The sequence below is a fragment of the Condylura cristata genome, unplaced genomic scaffold, assembly GCF_000260355.1.
Source record: "Condylura cristata isolate star-nosed mole 26May11 unplaced genomic scaffold, ConCri1.0 scaffold00002, whole genome shotgun sequence".
Classification (NCBI taxonomy): Eukaryota; Metazoa; Chordata; class Mammalia; order Eulipotyphla; family Talpidae; genus Condylura; species Condylura cristata.
Genome location: NW_004567103.1, coordinates 62,880,762 through 62,907,888, shown reverse-complemented (window position 1 = coordinate 62,907,888; position 27,127 = coordinate 62,880,762). Strand labels below are relative to the sequence as shown.

The 27,127-nt window shown below is 32.6% G+C and overlaps 1 long non-coding RNA gene across 1 annotated transcript in view; it reads left to right on the top strand.

Moving 5' to 3' along the window:
* Positions 1-27,127, top strand: part of LOC105853887 — a 138,623-nt gene that overhangs the window by 81,779 nt on the left and 29,717 nt on the right. The window contains exon 2 of the long non-coding RNA XR_001145636.1: positions 24,460-24,553. This is a non-coding gene — a long non-coding RNA (uncharacterized LOC105853887). The remainder of the gene's footprint in view (positions 1-24,459; positions 24,554-27,127) is intronic.

The window sequence follows — 27,127 nt, the reverse complement described above, 5'->3', positions numbered from 1 at the left end:
ACACTGCTGAGGGAAGCAGTGGGCGGGTCAGGAGAGGTCTGCCTCGCCATGTGGACTCCTCCGGGGCAGGCGGGAATTGAACTCATGCTGAAGTGGCTTAAGCTTTGCAGTGCAGTGCTTTAACCGGCTGCGCCACCAGGGAGGGCCATGAACTGCTTTTTTAATAATGAATAAGCATAAAAGTCAAATTATGTGGCTTAAAAAAGGAATACTCATACATCTTTTTCCATCTTGCATAACACAAAAATAACTAACTTCTTTTGCTCATAAAAATCATATTTGGAAGGTGACTAAGCATGACACAAGACAGCTCACAAACAAATCTTGAAAAAGTTATTCATAAGTGAAAGTGAAATTGCAACAGAATCAACCACTTCTTCTAGGTTAGTTCAGTGAAGATACAGACTGATAAATTTTTAATCGTCAACATTAGTCATATATAATTTTCTAAGATATTTTGGATTTTTTTTGAATATTAAAATATCATTTAATTTCTTTTGCCCAGAACCTGGCAGTAAATTCTGTGCTTCTTTCTTTTTTAGGTATATATCCATATTTAGGTATATATCCATTTTTTAGGTATATATCCATATTTACAAATATTTGCTCATTTGTATGACATGTATCAGTTTAGTTTTACCTGAAGGGTGACTTAGTAATGTAACTTACATGTTCATACATTTCCTTGTTACCTATAAACTATTGGATCTTCCATACTTAATAACAACATAGTTTTTACAGGAAAACAGAAATGTGATAGTACTATACTAGAATGCTATGTTAGAAACATATTCAGATACTGTCTCAGAATACATAATTTTGAAGGATCATGCAGTCATTTTAAAAGGAAACCAAAAAGCTTACTTATACTGTTCTTGAGGTACTATAATCCATTTTCTGTTTGTATGTTTTAATCTCTTAAAGCTACAGAGATATATTTTTAAAGCAATATTCAAATTTTCCTTGGGACAATTAAATGTCATTTGTGATAGTGTGTGTGTATATATATGTATATGTATATGTATATATGTGTGTGTAGATATATATATATAAGTTAGTCTCAAGAGATTGTTATGGTATAAGTTTCCCCCAAGTTTTTATTTCTAGATGCATAAATTTTCCTAGTCTGACCACCACTTTGCTTTCTTCTTTGTTTTTTTTTTTCTTGCTATTTCGGTAATAAAATATAAAAAATATTATGTTTAAATAAAACCATACTATTTCCAGAAATAAAGCAAGTTTAAACACATTCCTTTTAACATTTCAAAAGAAAAATAAATCTTCCAAACCTCACACCACTTTAGGAAAATTTATTTGCAGAGAACAGGAAATGAGGGTACATTTCCAAATTACCACCAATTTCAAGAAGAAAATAGTCCTAGAATTTTCTGGAATGTGAAAAAATATTTTTCTGCTAAATGAGTACATATTAGCCAACTTCTGGATGAAATTTGATGTTAGCAACTACTTTTGATACGCACATATCTAGCACTTAATTTATCTTAATTTTGATATGATAGATGACAGGTTAAGTGGGTGGGTGAGTTATAGAGAGTCAGGGAGGATGGAAGTAAGCAAGGAAAGAAGGAAGCAAGTAAATAAATGGGTTTTTGTATTCTGAAATTCTTGACACTGAAACAAGGAAAACATTTGGTGGTTACTTTTAAGTTTTTTGTTTTGTAAAATATCATATAACTGGGTTTTGTTTTTCTAACCCAATCTGAAACTCCCTCTATTTAATATACTTCCTTTTATCACTAAGTAGTCTATCACTATGATATACTTAATTATCTTCCTTCCATAATCTTACAATTTTTTTTATTTTATTGCTTTCTTTTTTACATTTACTAGTCTGTTCAAGTTACTATTTATTTTATTGTTTAAATGCACAATTATTTCCATTTGTTTCTTGAAAACATGAAAATTCTGTTTTTTTTAATTTTGCTAATAGTTACTAATAAATAATTCTCCTTAATTACATGAAATCTAGAAATCAACTCTCCCCCAATGTACTGCTTGAATGTTCTAGATTTTTTCAATTCCCTATTCCACTCCCCTTCCTAAATGAGATTCTTGGGTGTTTTTACTTTACCTCCTTAAAACTCAAGTTTGCTAAATAGTTGAATACTTTGGGTTCCAGATTTATTAGATTTTCACTTACCATGTGTCTCTTCTATTTTCAGAATCCTTCTCCATTATATTTCATATTCCCAGTCAGACAGTCATTACCCATTTAGCTTAACTTGTATATATGCAAGCCTTTTGCACAGTTTTGTATTCAGCATCGTCTGTCTCAACATTTCTATTCTGATTCATACATTGTTTGGTTCAAATACTTAAAGTATTTTCATCAGATGAAGTAGGATAGTGATTTTTATCTTTCATCTTTGCATGACCACAATTATTTACTTTAAGCTGCCAAATGAATGCTCACTTTATTGAACATAAAATTGTTTATTGGTAATCTTTTAAATCTCTATTTCCAGTATTCCCGTATCTTTCAGCTTTGAGTACACCAAATAGGAAGTAAGATGCTAGACTGATTTTTTTTTTATTAAGTAACTTATGCTTTCTAGAAGTGTGTAATTTTTTCCTTTTAATTATTTGAATATGAGAATTTTCTCAAAATATATCTACTCTGTGACTTAGTCTACATAGAACTTAGCCCTCTCATTTGCAAACTCAATTCTTCTTCAAGTCAGGGATATTTATTTCTGTTATTTCTTTATTCCTAATCCCTATATTTTTTATTTTCTTGAGATTATTGTCTTCCTCACCCAAAGTTTCTTTTGGAATTATTTTCCTAATCTATTTTCCCCTGCTTTTGTTACTCCTTCCATTTGTCTTTTCAGGCCAGTCATTCTGACAGGGTTCAATAAGAAAATTTCAATTCTTCTGTTTTAAAAATCATTTATAAATTCTAGAGTATGGTTTTTTTTATTATTATTTATTTAAATCTTTATTTTTGCATACAGAACTTGGGTACAGGCCAGAGGTACAGGGACTGTGAGAGGATTCACCAAGCAGAACAGGCAGACTGAAGAGTACACTGCTGAGGGGAGCATCAGGCCAGTCAGGAGAGGTCTGCCACGCCATGTGGTCACATCCCAGGCAGGCGGGAATCGAACTCATGCGGAGGTGGCTTTAGCTTCTTAGTGCTGTGCTTTAACCCGCTGCACCACCAGGGAGGGCCCGAATATGTTTTAAAGCTATGATTGTTCTGTATTGTTTTTAATTTTTTCCCCTCTCTTGCAGCAATTTCTTTCCACTAGGAGCTGCCCAGTTCTCAGAATTCTATTTGTTTATTCTGATTATTGGGCTCCGTAGATGCTTTTGCTTCCTTTGCCTGTCAGTGATTCTGTGCCGCTTGAATGATGAGCAGTCCAGCATTTTAAGCTCTCTGAGCTTTAAATAGAATGCTAACTCACAAGCACCTTTGCCATTTCTCAAGGCAAAATAAATATTATTTCAAATAAAGTTCTGTTTAGGAATATAGAGCAACTCTGACCATCAAGTGTTGTCCATTTGGGAGATCTTCCACAAAATTAGTCAGAACTCTTAGAATAGTGCACATAGGCAATGCCTTTTTTAACACAGACTAAGATCTCTCAGGACCCTGGGCATTTGGCAATACCCTCTAGTTTGTCAGTCATAATTCAGCCTGCCTCTGTCCACTCCAAAAGGAATACAATTTGGAGGCCTGATCTTTCCTTCTGGAATCTTGGCATATCCCATAGCCTTGCACAATTTCTTATCATATGCAAGAATATGGTCTATGTTATTTTTCAACATTTGTTTTCACTTCGTCATTTATCTCAGAGATTGATCTCTACTGATACATGGAGTTATCTCAGTTTGTCAATGTAGTTGTTTTGTATTACTTGGATGAATAGTCTTTTTTTATACATTTCCAGTAACAGTTGTTTTGGGCAATCTATTTGTTATTTCTAGCAATGAGGGAATAAACATTATTGTAGGTTTATCTTTTTGAACACATGTAGTATTACTGTAAAATAAATTCCTACGTAAGAAAAAGTATATTTGTTTTTAAATTTTGATGAATGTTAATATGTGCCTCCAACTATATTTTATCAGGTTTTACTACTGTCTGTCATAAAGGAAAGTGCTGCTTCTCCTCATCTTTGGCATATTGTACTGTTAAATATATATTTGCTAATTTCAAATATGGGGGGGAATCTTCTTTAATTCTTACAATACCTTTTCATGTATTTACAAATCTCCATCTACCTGCTTCACACACCACACCTAAGAATACTTTTTTCCTTTTCTTTTTTTTATTCTTATTTAGTTATGCATATTAGAACTGGGGTGCAGACCAGAGGAGGGGGGGCGGTGAGAGGATTCAACAGAGACAGAGTGGAGAGCAGAACAGGCAGACTGACTGAAATACACTGCTTAGGGGAGCAAGACAAGAGAAGTCTGCTGTGCCACGTGGGTTAGCTCATGGGCAGGGATTGAACTTAAGCCTCAATGGCTGGCTGTAGCTTGATAATGCTGGTGCCTTCACTCCTGTGCTACCAGGTAGGCCCCCTCCTTCACATAGTTTCTTAATGAGGTTTTGTTTTATTACAGCATTTTTTTTTTTTAGTGAGATGATAAGAAGTTTATCTACTTTATATATTACACATACCTTATTCTGGGTGATTGTCACTTGGAATGGGTGTTACATTTTTCCTTTGCCAAATTTTTTAAATTCCCTTATCAGTGGTTGTATCTTTCTTAGAAAGACCTTTGCTACTTAGTTTGTAAAAATTCACGTGTAACTTCCTGCAGTGTCTTTGTTTCATTTATTTATTTGCTTTGTTCATTGTTTATGAACATTAACCAGTGTTCTCTAAACCACCCTTGTTGTATACTAAATTATTTTATGTATAGGAAATATTTCTGGAATCTTCATTCTTTGCTATTAATGTTTTTGCAAATTTTCCCTTCTCTAGTACCAAAATGTAATATTTATTTTTCCATATAACCTTTAAGATCAGGATGTCTACTACTACTTCCCTGGATGTTGCTTCTCTTGAGATTACATTGAAAGAATAATGTCACATTTTTGTATGTATCAATCAAGATACATGTGGAAAGCTTACTAAAGAATAGGTTGCTGGATTTCACATTTACAGCTTTTGATTTACTAAGTCTGGGGCCTGAATATTGTTTTCTAGATAATTAGAAATGAATGGCAGTGATGCTGATGGTTTGGGTCATCATACTTTGAGAAACTCTGTTGTAAATACATACAAACAGGTGCACACGTGTAGAGATAAGCATATATATATTAATTGGGGTAATTTTTATCCAATAGTAAGATTGTTCTAGCAAGATACATTATTCCGTTTATATCCTGTTTTCTTAATTTGTAAATTACTGTTTTATTATTTATGGTCAGTAATTCTTTCTTGTTCAACATCTTACAGTGGTAGTAGAAGTGGTGTAAAGTTATCCTCTGGGAAAACAGAAGAAATTTGGAGGGGAATAGAGAAGAAGGTAATCTATGATTCCAAATAAAAGTAAAGCCTTCCCTACTCATGGCTTTTTAAAAATGCCCCCTCAAGCATTTCATCTGTTGAAAAAAATAACTGGGATAACTATTGTTTTAAAATACAGTAAAACTTCTGGAAAGTATAAGCCTCACTCAACACTTGCAGTGAGCTACTAGTATTTTCATGCTTAGTTTGGCTTACAACTGTAAATTCATTAGTTCCCAATCAACCTGATATATTATTTTTCCATATAACCTTTAAGATCAAAATGTCTGTGTGCTGTAAAATAGATTCTCTCATATACGACTGATGAATATGTAAAATTTGGTCTTTTTAAAATTGGAAATCAGCTTAATACTATGTAATGAAAAATTTGAAAACATTAATACTCATTAGTGCCAAAAATATTCCTCCTTTTGGAAATGTTTTAGAGGTAGATAGTGTTGATGGTTATTTGCACAACATTGTGGATGCACTAAATGTCAGTGTACTAAATGTTCAGTTTAAGATTGTTGATTTTATGTTTTATGACTTTCACCTTAAAAAATATTTTCAAAATATTTACCCTAAGGAAATAACATCCAGATATTAACAAATGGAGGTATTCAGTTCAGCATTATTTATAACAGAAAAAAAATCTATAGATTATAAATATTTGATCAAAAGTGATTTTTTGCCCTTTTATTAATTTTTAATTTTTTTTACATTGTTGTTCGTATTTTTACAGTTTTTAATTTCTCCCCTCAGGTGTAAATATCCCACCACCACATTTCCTATGAGCCATCAACATGATACCTTGTGATTTTCCCACCCTGTTTTGATCCCTGTTCCTCCCCTTCCACTGTTTAAGCCCCAGATCTGTAGTTACCTACAAGTCGTCTTTTTTTTTTTTTAACGCTATGTTCAGTTTCCCTATATTCCTCCTATAAGTGATATCACCCGATATTTTTCTTGTTCCTCCTGACTGATTTCACTGAGCATAATCCCTTCCAACTATCTGGGTTGGTGTGAATGGATTCAGTTTATATTTTTTATTTTTTGATTGCTGAGTAGTATTCCATTGTGTATGTGTGTGTGTGTGTGTGTGTGTATTACACCACATCTTGATCCAGTCATCTATTTTGGGGCACTTAGTTTTTCTCCGTATCTTAGATATTTAAAATAGTGCTACAGTAAACATAGGGGTGCAATTTTCCTTTTGAATTAATGTTTTGTGTCCTTTGGATAGATTTCCTAGGAGTGGAATTATTGGATCATATGGTAGATCCATTTTAGTAATCTGAGGGTCCTCCAAACAGCTTTTCATAGTGGTTAGGCCAATTTGCATTCTCACCAGCAATGTAACAGGGTTCCTTTTTCTCCACATCATTGCCAGCATTTGTATTAGTTTGTTTGAGTAGGGCCATTCTTACTGGTTTGAGGTGCTGTCTTCATTGTGGTTTTGATTTGCATTTCCCTGATTATAAATGATGTTGAACATTTTATGTGTCATCTATATTTCCTCTTTGGAGACTTGCCTGGTTAACTCATGTTAACTGGATTTTTTACTTTTTTGTTGTTGTTGTTGAGTTGCATAAGCTCTTTGTAGATCTTTGATATTAGTCCCTTATCAGTTGTGTGGAGTGCAATTTTTTTTCTCCCAAGCTGTAGGTTGTCTCTTCATCTTGGTTATTGTGTCTTTTGCTGTATGGAAGCATTTTAGTTTGATGTAGTCCCAGCAGCATATCTTTTTCTTCATTTTCTTTTTTCAGGAAATAGGTATTTAAAGGTGTTTCTAAGATGGGTATGTCATGGAGTGTTTGCCTATGTTTTCTTCTATATATGCTAAGGTTTCAGGTCTTGCATTGAAGTCTTTTATCCATTTTAACTTGGTTTTTGTGTGTGGTATGAGGTAGTAGTCTGGTTTCATTCCTTTGCACATAGTGTCCAGTTTTCCCAGCATCATTTATTGAAAAGATTCCTTGTTCTAGTGCATAGTCTTTTCTCCTTTGTCATAATTTAGTTTTCCATATATATGGTCTGAGTTTCAATTTGTTCCATTGATCTGTATGTCTGTTTTCATTCTAATACCATGCTGTTTCAATTATCATGACTTTGTGATATATTTGAAGTGTGGAAGTCCTCCATTCTTTTTATAGTCAAGAGAACTTTGATTATTCAAGTTTTTTTTAAGTTCTATATGAATTTCATTAATATTTGCTCGATGTTTTGAAGAATGCCATTAGCATTTTTATTAGAATTGCATTGAATCTGTAAATTGCTTTTGGTAAAATGGCCATTCAATCAAAAGTGATTTTATAAGATATCCATATGCTATACTATTGTACAGCCATTATAAATGTCTATAAAAAGATTTTAATCAAATGTGGAAGTGCTCAAGAGAAAATGTGATAAGGAGAATATTAAATCCAAAAATAAAGATTTGGAAAGTTTTATAAAATAAGCATAATATGGGAAAAAATTATAAATGTTCAGTGAACTCAATTAAGTTAAAAAAAATCCTTATCTCAAAAAGTTTAAATGTCCATTTAATTTCTTTGCCTTTTGAATATGCTAATACTTTAGTTTGTGTGTATATAGCTTTTTAATTTGATGTCATCTCTATTGTCTATTTTTACTTTATTTCTCTTGCCACAGGGATTGAGTCCTTCAAAATGCCTTTGTCATTGATGCCTTGGAATATATCAGTCATGTTTTTTTATACATACTTTACGGTTTCAGCTATTATATCTAAATCTGTAATCTATTTTTAATTTATATTTTTGTATAAATGTAAAGAGTGATCCAGTTTCATTCTTTTAATACCAATGTAGCTGTTTCTTTTTTAAATTAGACAGAGTCACAGCTATTAATTCTTCAAATAAATTGCCAGCACCTTTCTTTCTCTCTAGGACCCCTTTGATGTGGATATTGTTTCTCCTTATATTGTCACTATATATCTTATACTGTTTTTGTTCTTTTTAATTGTTTACTCCTTGTCATATGTTTTCTACTACTGTATATGTAAGCTCTCTGTTTCTGTCCACTACTTCTGTTTGTCTACTACGGAGCCTCTCGTGTTTTTTTTTGTTCAGTCATGAACCCCTTTAATTTTTTTTTTCCTCCATTTGAAGCTTCCCTGTTTTCTCTCTTTGTTGTAATGCTGCTTTTGTTCAGCTGCATTTCTTTTTCAAGAGTTTAATGTAATTGTATAAAAATCTTGTGAGGTAGTTTTGTTTATTGATTAGAAGTAGTATGAGCTGTGAAGTTATATTCTCTGGCTGAAATTCAGAAGGAATTAGAGGGGGTTTTGTTTGTTTAAGTTATAATTAGGGATAGGCTTGCATCTAATCTTATTAGTATTAGGTTTTGAGTTCTAATCCACCATAATTTAATTTGCTTGATGTCATTTCTTTAAGAATTACAAAGAAGTTATTACTCTCTCCTTAGCTTGCATGGCATTTCATCCATTCCTATGCTTTTAAAATATATTGTACATATTTGATATCCCCTAATTCCTTATTATCCTTAAAATGTTCAAGATCACCTTAAACCTGATTTGCTCATGGTAAGGTTTCAAAAATTACTATAATAAATTAAGTAAAGAGACATAGTTATTTTCTCTAATTTTTATCCCTATATGGACGATGACATATATGAAAATGCTAACAACATGGAAGTCTAAATAACAAATATTAATCTAACTATTAAATAGATATATGTAGAGATACAGTAGTCATGTAGTTGTACTCTTGCAGGCATTGTGCACAACTCTATTAAATAGGAAATAACTGAAACCCCAAACCCAAGGTTATACAATATTTTTTTGTAACTTACTATTTTGGAATTGGGAATACATTTCTAACTTTGAAAACCATGTTGTAAAATGAGCTAGTTTTCTAGGGCAATGTTCCTAAAGATTATATCAGCCAGGTCACTTGAGCAATGGGAGGTCTAAAATCTCTGATTTTGGATCAATGTTGATTACATCACTGGAAATTACAAGAATACATTAAAAAGAGAATTCTGGCGCGATTTTACATCTTACAACATTGCTGAGCTTCCCATGCGCCTTTTTTTATGGTAATACTACTTTTTTATATCATTTAACTCACTTTGATTTTTACACATGGTGCTGGTATTTTATAAGTTACCTCCATTCTTTTCCAATAAAACAGTCAAATAGCTTTAAATGTACTAAAATTTAATTCTGAAACACTACAGCCATTATCTGAAGTATCACAAAGCAATGTGGAAAACTGAAATGTAGCGCTGGGTTAAAATTCATATTTTTGGTCTGAAGTTTTCCTTTCCAGAGCTAGAGCTCTGCCTCCCTTAGTCTGTTTTTTGTCTGCTAAGTAAATCTTGTATACTAAGTTTTTAATGATGATTTTGCTACATACTACTTTGGAAAATACATGGAATAAACTGGAACTTAATTAAATGTTAGAGGAAACTGGAACAGATATGTACAGGTTAGAAATAAAAACAACTTTTGAGTTTTGACCCTTTAATGCCTGTAATTCCTGTGACTGTTATAGTTTGTTCTATTCACTAGAATATGAGTCTAGACATTTTAGATTCTGAGCAATTGACTTGTGAAAGTCTGAAGAATGCTGTGCTTTCTTTCTGCCCATGGAGCAGCTCCCTCTACAGAAGAAAGCTTATTCCTTGAACCTCCAAGTTATGTCTATGCTAGTAGATACCATGTTTAGCAAGAGGAAGATACTCTCCCAGCTTGCAAAACAGGAACCTAAAACACATTTTTTGATGGAAACTCCTACAAATAAGTTATTAACTACATCACTCTATTTCTTATTGTAAGTGGGCCTTTCTCTTAATTGGATCTAGATTAATTTATGGAGACCTCTCATCTCTACCTTCTCCTTCATTAGTGTTTTGCTTAAACTGGAACATTTTTTATCATGCCCAAGTCAAAACACTTTACTCAGAGGACTTGCTGAGGAAGTAGTAGTGTTGTTTATGAATTGAGTAGACCCTTGGAAGTGTTTTGTCATAATATTTTTTAGTTTTGCATTTATAGTTTTGGAGAGTAGTGAAAAACAACAAAAATCACAAAAGGGTTTAAGAGCAGCACTTACAAAGCTATCTGCAACTACTGCAGCAGGAGTTCCAACCCTGCCCAGGGAGGTGACCCACATGGCTCAGCAGACCTGTGCTGTCCTGCCCACTGCTCCTCTCAGCAGTGTGTTTTAGTGCATCTGCCTGTTCTGCTCCCTGCTATCTCTGATGAATCCTCTCACCCCTTGTATATTTGCCCTGTACCTCAGTTCTTGTATACATAAATAAATAATTTTTTAAAGAAAATTGTTCTAGCTGTTAAAATAGTGGCTTACTATACATTTAAATAGAATTACAGTAATTCAGTTTTATTTCATGAAAATGGAATTAATTAATAGCAATAGAGGCATAGTTCTTGATAACTATATGCCAATATCTTCTTGACTATTCTCTTAGAAAGAGAATAAATTTTTAAATTGTTAAAAGAACATCTGAGATGTGAAAAGACCTGGATTTTATCCTTTCTTTTATCACCTTCACCAATGCAAGCTCTATTTTATTCTTAAAAATAAAGGCAAGCAAAAAAAATAAATAAATAAAATAAAGGCAAGCTTTGTGCATTGTGTATGCTACGTTTCCTTCCAGCTGTACATTTCCATTATTATGATTAAACTTTGAGATAGTACAAAACTAGTCTTACTATATATAAATTGTTTTTTTATTCAAGAATTACTACTAGTATATAATTTTATAAAAAAAATCTTAAAAATATACAAAAGTTCCTCTTTTATTATATTTTCCTCAGTGTCGCTGCTTTGTGTGCTGGTTTTGTTTTTATTTTTAAGATTTATTTGTCTATGCATACAAAACTGGGGTACAGGCCATAGTTGTAGGGGTCGTGAGAGGATTCGCCAGAGATAGAGGGGGAGCAGAACAGGCTGACTGAGAACTGCTGAGGGGAGCAGTGGGCAAGTCAGGAGAGGTCTGCCGAGTCATGTGGATCATCTCTGGGGCAGGGGTCAAACTCAAGCTGAAGTAGCTTTAACTTCTTAGTGCTGTGTTTTAGCTACTGCACCACCAGGGAGTGCCAAGTTTTTTTGTGTTTGTATTTTTGTTTTTTTATTGCCAGATTTCTTCGTTTTGAGAAGTTTAATGATTTGCTTAAATGATGTGAGATGAATCTCCTAACTTTCTCATTCCTGCTTCTTCTCTCCCAACACTACCCCCCCACCCCAAATAGTCACTACCCTCCCCAACCCGCACCTACTATCATTTGCAGTAAGCAAATGCTTGGCAACTATGTTGTGAAAATACAATTTAGAGGAAGTAATTGCACCTCCGGTTGTCCAAATACCATGACCTGTAACAGAGTTTAAGGGGAAGTGTCATTTCATCAATTTTCATACTCACTTATTTTGCACATTTATCTCCCTACTCTCTGGGGGGAAAATCAAAACTACAAATCAGTTTCACAACTACAAATATCGATTATGGTTTATATACATTTAACTTTTTCACAGTTACAGAAATACCACTACTATTTAATAAACCCATATCAGAGTTCATATATAACCAAAGACTCCCCTGACCCCCCAGGGCTCAAGGCTTATCCTTACAGTCTGTGTTACCTGTCCAATGACAATAAATTCTAATTCAGAATGAGACACTGACCTGGGTGAAAATGTAGAAATGATAATCCATGAGTCTTGGCATCTCATTGACCATAGGCACACTCACTTTATAGTTATGTTGGAACCTAGACCTGAGCTCTCCTGGTCATCTCGCATATTACCTGACTCTAAGAATGAATATAAATACTATGGAATACTACAAAAGAAAAAGGCCTTTTGTTACATTTCTCTGTATTCCACCTATAATAGTATCTTTTATTTGTCTTTCTCCAGACTGACTTCACTTAGCATCATACTCACCAATTATCCCTAGGTTGTTACAGATAACAAGAATTTATTTTTTAATAGCTAAATATTCAAACCCAAATCAATAATAAACTTTTAATATCTAACTGCAAAACTAAGGCAACCAAAGAGGGAGACTGGTCAAAGGAAAGAGGTAGAGAAGCTATCAGTGGAATATAGTGGGAGATTGTGAGGACACTGGTGGTAGGCAGGGTATGAAAGTATACATTTGTAGAGGTTTGAACCTATAACAGTCAGAGCAGATAAAAAAATGTAAAAGCTCCTTTACCTCAATAAACATAATTTTGGAAGGGTAAAAAGAATGCCTTAAGATTCAACTCAAGGCCCTCCCTGGTGGTGTAGTGGGTTAAAGCTCAGCACTAGGAGACTAAGGCTATTTCAGCATGAGTTCGATCCCCGCCTGCCCTGGAGGTGACCACATGGCCTGGCAGACCTCTCCTGACCTGCCTGCTGCTCCCCTCAGCAGTGTACTTCGTGCCTGTTCTGCTCCCCACTCTGTCTGTCTGTGGTGAAGCCTCTCACCACCCCTGTACCTCTAGCCTGTACCCCAGTTCTGTATGCATAAATAAATAAATTTTAAAAAATATTCAACTCAAACCAATATTGAGGGAACCACGAATCATTTTAAGACTGAATTACATACCAAAATGGATAAGAAAAATGTTATTTAGGTAGAAAAAGTGTGGTCTGCTGAGAAAAAATATTTGTGGATCCTACTAATCCTACTAATGTACCTTCAGTTTGCAATGTGAATATAGCCATTTACTAGAGCAACAGCCAGACTTAATTATTTAGGATGATGCTTCACTTCCCTTGTTCTGGTGAAAGTTTGCCCTTGTTACAGTTTAGAATCTTATAGGAATCTGTAAAGATTATTTCCTGAAAAAGTTAAATCATAAGTTGATATTCCTTGAGTTTATTATGTTTCTTAGTGTTTCCGTAAAATACTCCTATTTTGTCAACATTTTAAATTTAAAGTCACAAACTACTTTATTATTATTGCTACTTCCTGACAGAATACTTTCACCTTTCAGGTAAAAGTGTAAAACTTTCATGCTTGTAAAATTTTCACCAACATGCAGAGCTAAATTTGCTCTGAGGAATGATCCCTGTGATGATGGGGATAACTATGCTAATGAAATAATGTGGTACTCTGTTTATATTCTATTGAAACCTCTTGCCGTTTCTTACACATCAGCCTTCCAATTACCAACACCTGTATCTAAGCTGTTATCTGGGGAACTTTGGAGTAAGATCTTAAACAATGACTCATAATATCAGTTTAGTTGGCCCCAACTTATGTAATCCAAAACATGTATTTTATGCCATTGCTAAGGTTTCAGTTGGTCTCTGATAGCTAACTTAATAATCTAGACTATATTAGCTCTCTACCCTTCGCTTCACACCTTTTCCACTCCTATGCCAATTATTTAACCTCCCAAATAAATTATGTATTCTCAAAACTAATCTCAGAGTCTGCATTTCATGACCCACATTAAGACATTTATTTACCTAACAAACCAGAAATGAGGATCCTTTGTGTGAAAGCTAGTATCTATTTTATACTGCTATGATAAATTGCATAAAGTGAATAGACACCACCAAAAGTGATGTATTTGAATTTGTTTGGAATTAAAAATATTTAGAATGATAGATCCCCTTCTATTTTGTTGTGACACAAATATCTTAAAATTTCTAGTGATAAGTACTAATACAAATTAGGAGTTAGTTGTACAAGTAAAATGATCTTACTGAAAGAATCTTATTAAAATTCTAATCATTAAAATATTAAATTCTGTACAAGTAGTAAAGCCTTAACACTGAAAGTATGGAAAATAAATTTTAATTAAAAAATTGAATGTAATTCTAACAAATTTACTGTTAAATTTAAACATTTACTAAATATTTACTGAGGTCTATAATCTAAATTTAAAGAAACCTAAGCCTTAATACTTTAAATCCATAAATATAAATACCTAGAGAGTAACTAGAACTCCTTAAGAATTGAGAACAAACTGGTAAAGTAAGAATACCTAAACACTACTAGATACTAGTGTCTAGAGTACTTAATACATCACAAAGATGGGGGGAATCTTGTATTTGATTAGCTTTTGAAGCAATATACAAGAGATGATATTAAAACTTAAGTCATTCGTGAAGGTAAGATTACCTACAATTTGATTTCAACATTTAAGTAGCTATTTTTCTTCATAGTTATTTTAGTTCATTATAAACACAGAAAAGATGGAATAAATTTCTGGAAGTATTTAACCTTTTGTTTGTATAACTTCTGACTTGTCACCTTTGAAAGATCTTAAAAAATGATACTCTGTTTAGTTTTTATGCCTCTCAAAAAAAAAGATAGTTTGTACATGACAATCTTCTAAACCTGGAAAAAATCTGTAAGTCACTCAGCAGCTCTTTTTGGTTACACTTGCTAATATTTGAAATTCAGTTTTTGATTTCTCAGTTATCTTCCATCTAGTGCATAATCACCTGTATTTGTTTATTCCTAAAGATAATTTGTGTAATCCAGAAATCTTTTCCTGTTTATAGAATTTTGTTCTTGTGTCAATATATTATTTTATCTAACAAAACTCTGTTATTTTTGCTATTTATATAATATTGAGATGTTCTTGGTAGAATTTATGATATTTTTCTGTTTTGGTAAAAATAGCTGTATTCAGACATCATAAAATCGGGAATTTATGCTGGTTTGTAGAATTCTCATGTAATTTGGTTATTTTGCTGTTATGAGTGCCTCCACTAAAATTCTACAGAAGTCAGAACCTAGACTTTCCTCAAACACTGGCAGCTTTGAAACTCTAGTCTCATTAATCTCCTTTTCAGACATCACTGGGACTTTCTTTACTCCTATAATTCTAGGCATTTACTTGCATTTTCTCTGCTTGTCATTTTAGTTATTTCAGTGTATTAACCCTTTGTACAGAGTCCAAGACCTGTCCCTGCTACCTTGTATTTGTTGACTGTAAATTACAGTAGAATTTGTTTCAGTTACTTAGGAATTTGTTGTTTTGTTTGTTTCAGTTATTTAGGAATTTGTTGTTTTGTTTTTTTCCTTCCATGTCTTTCTTGCATAACTTGTTAATATTTTCCTGAGATGCAACTACTTGTTGCTTTTTTGTCAGTTATAATGGCTAAAATCTCTTCCCTTAGGTGAATATATTGAATATTTCCATAATGAAGACTTTCCATTTGGGGAGAGTTGTTTTGATATTTTGAAAAGTCACTCTGGCTAAAGTATGTATATATGAAAAGAGTGAGCTTATGCTTTCATTGTCATAAATAGCAGAAGGAGGGTGTTTACTTATAGAACATTTATAAAATTCTTACCGCATAAATTTGTGTTTCCAACACAGTGTATATGTTGATTTTCATGATCTATAACTTCATTGTTTTAGATTATATTTTCTTTGAGGTAATGTTGGCTTCCAACATTGTATATGGTAGGTTCTCACCTCTTTAAATGCATGTTACTACACTGTGTCTGCCAGCAGTGTTCCTTCACCATAGACATTAGGCCACCTCCCCACTTTGCTTTCTGTCCTCTGCCTTTCCCTCTGGTAGCCTCAATTTTATAGTCACATTTCTGGGGGGTTTTTTTGGTTTAGTTTTGTTTGTTCCCATATTTTGTTTCTTTATGTTTTACATGAATGATGTCATCCAATATTTAGCTTCTCCTGACTTGTGTTTATGTCATCATCCCTTCTAGTCCATTCATGTTGTTGAAAATGATGTGATTTCATCTCTTGTTTTATAGGAGTAGTATTATACTGTGTATATATACCTCAGCTTCTTAATCCACTCATTTTATTGAGGGCTTAGATTGTTTCCATAACTTGACTATTGTAAATAGAGCTGAAATATACATAGTTGCATATATATCCCTTTCATAGTATTTTTGCATGCTTTTTGTAGCTACTGATGGGTAGAACTGCAGGATAATATGGTTAATCTATTTTAGTATTTTGAGGAACATTGATACTGTTTCCCATGGGGCCAAACGAGGAATATTGCCACCAGCATTGAAACACACCAGGGTTTCTTTTTTGTTGCCTTTTTCAAAAATAATTAATTTAATTTTAACTGAGGAGGTATTAAAGTATCCCCATCAAGTGTTAGCACTGGTAGAGCATCCACCACCAGGTCCCATACTCCACCACCACAGACCATTATTCCTCCCTCCTTCCCTGTTCTTTCTCCTCTCCCAAGTCCTCTCCCGTTATTGATTCATTTTGTAATCAGGTATCAAGGGTTATGTTTTCAACTTTATCTGTAAATTTAGTTTCTTTACAGATATCACATTAGTGATATCTTCCAGTATTTATCTTTCTCCTTCTGATAGGATTTCTTTTTCTCCACACTCTTACCAAATGATTGTTTCTGGTCTTTTTTATACCAGCCACTGTTTTTGATATGTGCCTCAGGGATTTGAGTTGGTAACTCATTGTGGTTTTGATTTGCATTTCCATGGTGATAAGTGATGATAAACATTTTTTTCATATGCTTGTTGGCCATCTGTCTGTCTTCTTTGGAGAAGGCTCTTTTTATCTCTTAAGTTCATTTTTTAATTGCATTTTTGTTTTCTTTGCTTTTTATGAGTTCTTTGTAGATCTTGGATAATAGCCACTTAGTAGATGTGTGAGTGCAGTTATTTTCTTGTATTTGGTAAGGTGACTTCTCATTTAATGATAGCCTTTTTTTTTTTAAAGTTCTGACTAAATCCTTTAGATTTTTGTGGCCACATCACTTCCACCACTAAGGTACCCTTATTCCATTGTGCTTTCTCTCCATAGTGCCATGCACCCTCCCTTTCTGGTAACAATTAAAAAAAAAAAAATGACACTGCTCCTAAGAAGACATACAGATGGCCAACAGGCACGTAAAAAATGCTCATTGTCACTTACTGTTCAGGAAATGCTATACAACTTTTTAGTTTGATGATGTCCTATTTGTTTTGTTTTTGTTTTTTTTTTACTTTTTACTTTGCCAAACAGAGCAGTTTTTAGTCTGAAAGCACATGCTTTAAAATTGTTTTTATATAAATTTTCCCATAAATTATTTCAGATATATCTTCCTTTTAATTAGTTTTCTCTCAAATTAGTCTTAATTTCAACTACCACATTATGGGTCAACCACAGCTTAATAATGTTTCAACTTAAATAATTTGGTTGTTTTTGTTTTTGTTTTTTTGAGCATCTTTAATAGACGTTTTGAGTTATAATTCATTGTTTTCTGTTTAAGTGCCAAAAACATGTTTGATTGTTTTTTTTAAGATTGATTTATTTTTTTATTCATACAAAACTGGGGTACAGGCCAGAGATGCAGAGGATGAGAGGATTCACCAGAGACAGAGTGGAAAGCAGAACAGGCAGATCAATAAAACACACTGCTGAGGGGAGCAGCGGGTGGGTCAGGAGAAGTTTGCCACACCATATAGATCACCCCCACACACACACACACCCCACCCCCGCAGAGGGATGGAACTCATGGGGAAGTGACTTAAGCTTCTTAGTGCTGTGCTTTAACCTGCTGTGCCACCAGGGAGGACAAAAGAAACACATGCTGTATTTGCTCAATTCAATACAGTAGAAACCCTTTGGAACCTACTATATTTGTACGTAAAGCATTATGGTTCGTATTTTTTATCTGGATTTCTCTTCTAGCATTGAAGTAGATTTATGATATCTTCATGAAATCTCTTTAGTAGGGTTTTTCTTTGGAACAATAGTGGGAAATGTGTCAAATTCCCAAAATTGTTACCACAGCATCATTCAAATAATTGCAAATATGTGAAACTTACTTAAGACCACCTAAATTCTGTGCACAGAAAACAATGGTGTTTCTCTCAGAGACACACACACACACATTTTCTGTTTCATCAGTAAGAACATCATGTTATAAGGCAAAATTCCATGTCTTTTCTAATTATTTGATGGTATGAGTTCACTGTCACTCACAGGGTTTTGTTTTATTCTTTATCTTGGCCCTCCATCAGTGTTGTATTCTATTTGCTTTAACTTGGAGTTAGTTAAATATGTTAGGTAGTAAGTTGCTTATAGCTACAAATAATGCTTAAAGTTTGCCATATTGCATTAGAATTTTAAATAATTAATGTTACTGTCATAAATGCTTATGAAAATCTGTTCTCTGCCTCCAAAAAGGGCATTAAACCTTGTATTCGTCTTGGTGAGTCTTTTGTCAAAGCTTTGTTTTCCTGTTTGCTCTTAAAATTTCTTGTGATTAGTAATCATAGATTCAGGTTTTCATGGAATTAGAAGGGACCTTCAAGGTTACCCATTACAGCAGGATTTTAAGTATACCATCTGATGCTTAGATTCTTTCTTTGATGTCCTTGTCTATTGTCCAGTCATTCCATGTACACTTTTAGCTTGACCTTGAGATCAACAATTGTTGTGACTGTTGCTTTTCTTCTCTTTTCCATTTTCTTCCTTTATAGATGTTTCTATTATTGAAAAATATTTATTTTCTATCATTCAGGAAGTAAGTCCTGTTCATTATGGTAATGAGAACAGGAGGGAATATAATATTTGAAGAAGGGAAATGGAGGTTATATCAGTGGTGGTGACTTTCAAATGTAGCTTTGAAAAAGATAGAGAGGGAATATACTGTTAGAAATAACTAAGAGACAACTGAGTCAGGACTGGGCGTAATAAGAGACAGAACTTGAGAAGATGAGAAGAATACAGCATCAACATCATCCTGTTCATAAAAATGTGTCTACGTTTGGAGGAAGGCAGAGAACAAGGTCACTCCTATATTATTTCCAGAGTACAAAGGCTCTATAAAATATAATAAAGCTATATAAAACAGCTTTGTAGTGTGTATTTCTATAATACTGCAATGAAGGAAGTCCTTGAAAAGTTCTAGTAGATGGAAGGCTAAATGGAAATCATTTCTTTTTATCCTTTTTGTTTTATTAAATTTAATCCTTTTAACATTGATCTTCGTATTTACATTATTTCTGTCCCCCATCCCTTTTCATCTCTTTATAGCATACTCATTTTCTCAACCATGAGGTCTCAATTAACAGCAGTTTTTAAGAACCATATTTTTGCAATTGAGAGACTCGATAGCATTAGCGTAGTAAATGAGCTCCCAGCCCATTTACTGCATCCCAACTCTGTTAACTTGTCTGTCAGTAAGCCCAGCAGATTAACAAGGCTAAGTTCCTATCTGTTATCGCCAGAATGTTATTATGTATGTTTTTGGTATATTTGCCAACATATACTGCTTCATTCTTTGTCTCAGAAGAGGTCATCTTTCAAGGTGTTTGTTTATTACTGTACCCCAAAATTAATTATTGTTGTCGCCCAAAATACAGAGGTAATTAAGTTCTGCCAGAATCAAATGATTATTCCAGCTGAAGAGAGAGCCTATACAAATCAGGACATTTTTAGAGAATACTGTTAGGGGGAAAAAATGAGAGGGAAAAGGACCATCTTTTTCTTTCTCTAATGAAAATGTGCCATTTACTATTAATATCTCAGATAGTCTGGTTATTATCAGCTTTCACAGAGAGAACTTCAGTTGCTTTGGACTTTAAATGGAATTTCTTGCTGAAGCCAGATCATCTGGACAAGTTACAAGAGAACAAAAGACAAGGCTTAATTTGATGGGCAGGTTTTGGAATTACCTGTGGTTCTTTGTTTTTGACAGTAACTAGGTCATAACTCTATGCTCTTTACCACAAAAAAAATAGAATAGTTGCATTAAAACCATAAATAAAGGTAATACAAGAACCACTAAACCATCCAAAATAAACCTATCTGGTACTAAACATTGACTTGGATATGCAAAGGCTAAAATTACTCACTGTGTTAAAAACAATTCAGAAAGCAAATTTTCCATGGATTTGCTGATTAGAGCTCTTGTTATGCTGAAGAAATTTGGAAACCTTAGGAAAGTCAACATAGGCTAAAAATATTTTTCAATCTTTGAATGTTTTCTATTGAAATAAAATATTTTGTGAGGTTTTATTCTCTAATTTCTTGCTGTGCTGTTTCCATTAGCTATACATAAAGTTTGCAAATTACAATTGTTTTCTAAAAATTGCCTATCAGAATGAATCTGCTCTTGAGGGCTGTGAAAATTGCATACTGTTAATGCTGTGAATATAGTCTATGAAATATTTGTTATATATAGTCCCATAGCTCAGGGATATAGAAAGGGTGCTTTCTTCTTATAAACAAAAAGTCTCGTTTTTTAATTTGGAGAGCAGTTTTTTTGTAAAAGATTAAAAAAAATGCTTTCCTCCATGTCTTACTATTGAACCAAACATGAATCTTTATGTAATTAGTATATATAGAACATTACATTCAGATGCAAGACTTAAGTGTTTCAAGATAAACCTGTCATGTCTCCGAAGCTTTATGATATAAATTGTATAAAAATAATAGTACGTAGGGCTAAGGGGGAACTAACAAGACATCTTTTTGTAAAGAAAAGTTGGAAATAGACCACCATGGCCTTTTTTGTTTGTTTATCAGGCTGGAAACCTATTAAACCTTGCAAAGGGTTAGCGTATATAAGACAGGAGCTGATATGAAAATATTTTAGGTAAGGCTTCCAAAACTATTGAAGTTTTTAATGAATAGATTGAGCCTTCAAGAAATTTTAGTAAATTTTATACTGCAGGAGGTTGACATGTAGCTCGGCCAGTTATTAGCTGTGAATCTTTGAGCAATCTCTCTGTCCCTCATTTTCCTTATCTATAAAGTATAGATAATCATGCACTTCTTGAAATTTTGTGAGGATTAAATTAATTAACGTTGCTTAGAATTTAGAACTAATGAATGTTAACTCTCTTACTCTTATTTTAATGTCAGGAAGAAGTTTTAGCAGTTTACATGACAAATGTTGGAGATACCTAACAGTGCCTTCTGTAGAACCCTGTATTCTTTAATCACTAAATACTAACATATACAACTTCTTTTTTGCTAGAGTGTTGTATGATTTACAATTATTGTTTGATTGTTATGTGTAGTTTTCCTAAGGAAACTTTTAAACCATGTTCCCATGACTTCTGTGTTAGGTATAATTAAAAAGAATTTGATTTTTTTTGGAAAAGTAAAGTTTGTTCTGGTTAGTTCTGTTGTTATTATAGCAGTTATTTTCATGCTGTAATTCAACTAACCAAAATTACCTGGTTATGGGCCATTAAGAGAGTTCTGTGTTTTGATCTCAGAACAGGTGGGAGGGAAGGTTCATGTTTATAGGGAGATACCAATTTCTATATTATACATAGTCATAACGTATATATTAAGGAGAAAAGTTTAGTACCTCCCAGTCAGTGGAAAATACTATGCTCAATAACTAAAAAGACCCACGAACACAGTCTTCGCATGTTAATATTTAACATACCTGTTAAATATTCTTAGGTTGGTGTTTATTGGGAAATTTTAATCTAGCTCAGAGATTAAGAGAAGCATGCCAAGTCTTAAATAATAACAAAAGATGGAAATCAAGGACATAAGTGAGAAATGATTAGTAAGCTAAGTAATTTGTAATAGTTAATGTAGCAGATTAGCTGAAAAAGAGCTTTTGGTGTCAGGTTGGTTGGAATTTCCTTTAAGAGAACACAGCATTTGAGCTAAATTGAGGTTGGCAGCAACATTAGAGATAAATAGCTAAAAGCAGTTAGGGTCAGATAGTAGATGATCAAAAGTCTTTTGAAAATACTTCATTTCATAGCTGTGAACCACGGAGGAAGAAATGCACCCAATCCTGCAGATTTGAACAATGGAGTAGCTCCCTTTTTGCAAATATATTTGGGAGGATCATGATTGTTTATCAGCTTCTATAAAATACTAACCTACTATAATACTAAGGCAGAATCAATGTTAGTCCTAAACACTTTAATGTAAATTTACAGAAAAATCTCAAGTTACTAGTATGCCATACATATTGGAAGAATATTTTATTTAAGCATTTCCAAGCTAGCTAGGTAAGAGAAAATACATGTAACTTTTTTCAAAAGTCTAGTAGTTGTTGAGAAGTAGAGCACAGACACAGATATTTACCTCTGTTTATTCTATTTTATTTTTCAGAAAAAACATACAAGTATGTGTATAAGGATATATTATTTAAATTGCACTATTTCTAGGCCTGATTATAAGAGTTTTCAAAACTAAAATGTTAATAGCTTATTTCATGTGTTTTTAATAAGTAATGTTAGTGTTTGTGTGTTCTTAAGGAAAATTACTCAGGTCTTTTTCTTTAAATTTTTGGCTTTGTTTTTAAACAAAAGCAAATGATGCCAAGAGATTTTTTTTCATTAAGTTAGGGGCCAGAAGTTTTAACTCTCAAACATTGAGGACATCTCTCAAGTTATATATGAGGTTTTAGGTTAAACCTTATGTTTTTTTTTTTGTTTGTTTGTTTTGTTTTTTGCCATGATTATTTTATTGATCCACCTACACAGTTTGCTCAGGAACATAGCAAAACTTATATAATAAAAAATCCATAACATTATTTTAGTTTATCTGTATTTTTTTATTCTACATTTAAAGTTCTTACTTTAACAGTGGGTCTCAGGATTATCATTTAGACTAGAAAAATGATATTAGAATAAAATGCAGTAGGTATTTTTACAAAAGCCAGTAGTAAAATGTCTAATAATAGTCAATGTTTATAAATGCTTAGAGTATGTTTTACACAGACTATGCCACATTTTACATTATACCTACAGGGATGGCTTTAAAAATCAAACTCTATAGGCATGCTATCTGGGAATTTACTTTATAAAGTGGTACCTTTGGATTAAAGTGGTACCTTTGGAAAGAACATTATAGCTTGCGTGTTCCAAGTATCATTTACATCATGCTTGTATCCAAGTAATCTAATATATTATTCAGTTGTTGGTGTAGATTTAGAATTGTTTATGTGTATGTCATGGAAACTTTGGAGTAATTTTAAATATTTAGTAGTCAGGTTAGCAAGTATCTTAATAGTTTTCATGGACAAATAATGTAGACAGTATTTCTTTGGAGTTAGAATCTTATTATTTAATCTGTAAAAAATAAATCAGATCATGGTAGTGAGACTGCTTAGCCAGAAGAAAAAAATACCTTTCCCCAGTGTTTTTCAAAAAAAAAAAAAAAAAAATGTAGGACCCAGCTGTTCTTCCTACTCCATAATAAAAAATGTACTATGTCGAAATATATTAGAAACTATCTCAAGTGTTTTTAATGTGCAACTGATAAACAGCGATCTACACTAATGATCAAGAACAATGAAGTTGGCAATCCAAATTATTAATGTTTGACTTAGAAATCCATAGTACTCAAAACTCACATATAATGAATATATGCATAGTATGTAACAACCAAATCCTCTTTCCCTATGTGCTTGTCCAAGGTGATCTTAAAAATCAAAAGAAGTCAGAATTACATTCAGCAAAAAACATTTCTGGATTACTCAATTCTCTTTAGTGGCAATTTGCTTAGAAGTCCTATGTTGTGCTTCTCTAGGTTTGTGTAAAGTGCTAATTAAGGAGTATAAGTAATGAGGGGACATTTTAGGCAGTCTAAGTGCTAAGACTACTTTTTTATTTATATCTTTTCATGAGGATAGAGAATTATGGTTTTTATTGGCAACTCAGATATAATTAAGAATGTTTTGTAATTACTCATTTTAAACAAAAAATTTCTAGGGTGGGGTAAATTTTCAAACAAGACAATGAATTTAATTATATTTTTAAATAATGTTTATAGAAAATAAGTAGTCAGAGAAAATAACTTCTAAAAATTTTAACATAGATCAATATTTATATTCCACAGAACTTTATTCTTCTAAACCAAAACATCTCGGTATTTTTGCTCCTTATTTATATAATATGTGTTCTATTATATACCCCTCCCTTTGTCCAAATTTACTTAAAAAATGAAGAATATTTCAGAATTTGCTTTTATATTTAAAAATAAATGAAACAATATTTATAACCAAAAAATTTATATTCTCCTATATTTCTGTTTTAGATGCTTTTTGAGGATGTCAGCTTCTACATATGGGAACTAAATATTGAAGGTTGCATGGTTTACAGAAAAGGTCTTTAAAAGATAGACATTCAAGGTAAGCAGTATTTATAGCCTTATAAATAATATAATTTATATGATTAGAGTTACCATGTTATAATTTGACTTGCTAAATTTGCTTGCTTTTTGTCACTGATCTGTCTAGGTGACCTCAAAACCACATTAATTGATAGTTGGTCACAAATATTTACACCCTAGCACCATCTTGACAGGGAATATACAATTTCATTTATAGCAGACTGCTGGAAGAATGTAAGCTAATTAAGATTTCTTTGACTGCTTTTTATATCTTTCTATTCAGGTTTTTTCTTCATCTTCCATTTCCCTTCTATGAATCCTGACATAACACCTAATGGTCTCCTCACATGCAAGTATAACTCAGACCCACTTTCCTTTGAGTTAGGAGATATATCGACAGTATCAGTGTCCACATCTAACTGTGCCATGTAATGTTCTCGCTCCTTTTGAACTGACTGTGGATTCAGTGTCCTAACCCTCACCACTCGTCTCTGATCTTCCCAGTCTTCCTTCATGTATCTAAATAGCGATATACTTTCATGTACCTTCATATGCCCACTGCCATATACCTAAATTAATCCTTAACTCCAACAGTTTTCTATTTTCCAGAGAGTTTGGTTAATATTGATAGCTTCCTTAAATCTCTTAAAACTGTTAACAAACTTCTGGTCACTGTGTCAAGTTGTGTAAAAAGTAAATATTTTGACAAAAGAATAAGTAAAGTTTTATGTTCAAGGAAGGTAAATGTTGACAATGTAATTATCAGTCATCTGGTCTAATATTCTGTAATTTAAACCAAGTTTTATTATTGCCAGAATTTTTTCACTTTATTCTCTGGAGTTTTAAACTTTTTTTTTTCCAATTATGTGTATTAGGATAAAGATAATTTGTATCATTGTTTCAGGGGTTATACTTGTAAGCCTCTTTAAATATATGTTTTCACACTGTGTCTACCACCAAAATCTGTCACCATGCCTTTGAAATTTTATAGCAACTATCTGCTATCAGAAGCAAAATTAGACATTTACAATTAAAGATACTTCCTGGTAGGAAAGGACAGGGTAAAAGGTGTAGAGAATATAAATAGAAAAGTAATAACCATAATAGTTATTGTAATTGTTGATACATTTAAATGTTTCTCATGTCTGCAGTTTTTCTCATGAAATTTGTGTATCTTTATTCCTAACACTTTTTTTACTTAAAATACCCTTGATAATCATATATCACTGAAATAATTCTTGAATACTCTGACACACCTTAGTTTCTCCCTCATCTTACCCCTTGCCATCTTGTTACTGTTCCCTACTTCAAATTCTGAACTGATATAGTTAGGTATATTACAAAACAAAAAAAAACCTTAGCCAAGATATCTGATTGTATTACTTTATGCACCTTTTAAAGTATTTTCTCAATTTGTATCCTTTCTATTTTACATTTTATTGAAAACTTTTCTGAGGCCTTATTTCCTTGAAAATATTTATTATCTTATCCTCATATTTGGATGACTGTTAGTTATATATTAAATTCTAGATTTTGTTTCCTTCGATAATTTAAAAATCCATAGTCTTTTATCCTTTTTTATCATTTCTTCAAAGGCATCTTTATATATTTGTTATTCTCTCAGTGTCCATATTATTGAAATGTTTTCAGTGTTCATTCCTTAGGCTTTTCTTCATATTTTCTATATCCTGTCCTTCCCTTAGTCTTGAGATTTCCTTCTGTTAATCTTCAAATTCATCATGTATTCCTCATTTTAAGTCTCCTATTCTTCCAGCCTGTATATTTCAGGTGAAATATTTACATCTTTGCTCTCTTGTTCTTATTACATGTGAGAATTACTAGCTTTCCTTATTCCTCTTAGTACAAGGTTAATTTTAAATTCATGGGCCATCAGAACTTAGATTCTGCAATTTTTTAGAATCTGTATGCCAATATGTTATTTCTCTTTAAAAACAGTTGTGCTTCTCATGACTTCATATTTTAACCTGTAAGATCACTTTACCCTGAGGATATTAGCTATTCTATCTGATATTATATTTGGGGCCAAGGTCAGTGTCCAGATAAAGTCATTCTCAGTACACTTAGAGAATGGGAAGTAGGTAGAAAAACCCCAAGCTTACCTGAGAAATTAAAGTGAATTTATCAAATGGAATAGTTTATCTGTTACTAAAAAATGATGAGTTATAAAATAATTCAATATAAAATTTATTTTTTCAGTTCTTTATGCTTTCTAAATTTCTACAAGCAAATACTGATTTTATATTCCAAATTAGTGACCAAACAAATATATATTTTAATAAAACAAAGGCACTAGGTAAAATGGGAGTTGGATGTGCCAAGAATTAACTTTGATTTATTTTCTCTATTATTTCATTTAATTTTTGTCAAAAATTTGAATTCAAGTATAAAACAAAATGTTACTGATTGTGTATAATGTTCACTGATTATCACAATAAACAGACAATTCATTTGAATGGTGGGACACTGATTGAATGTATAGTGTATATCACAGTAGGTTATATTTTTATTACTCTCAACTTGTGTAGGTAATCCTTACATGGGGGTATTTTGCATTGTTTTCTTTTTTTTTTTT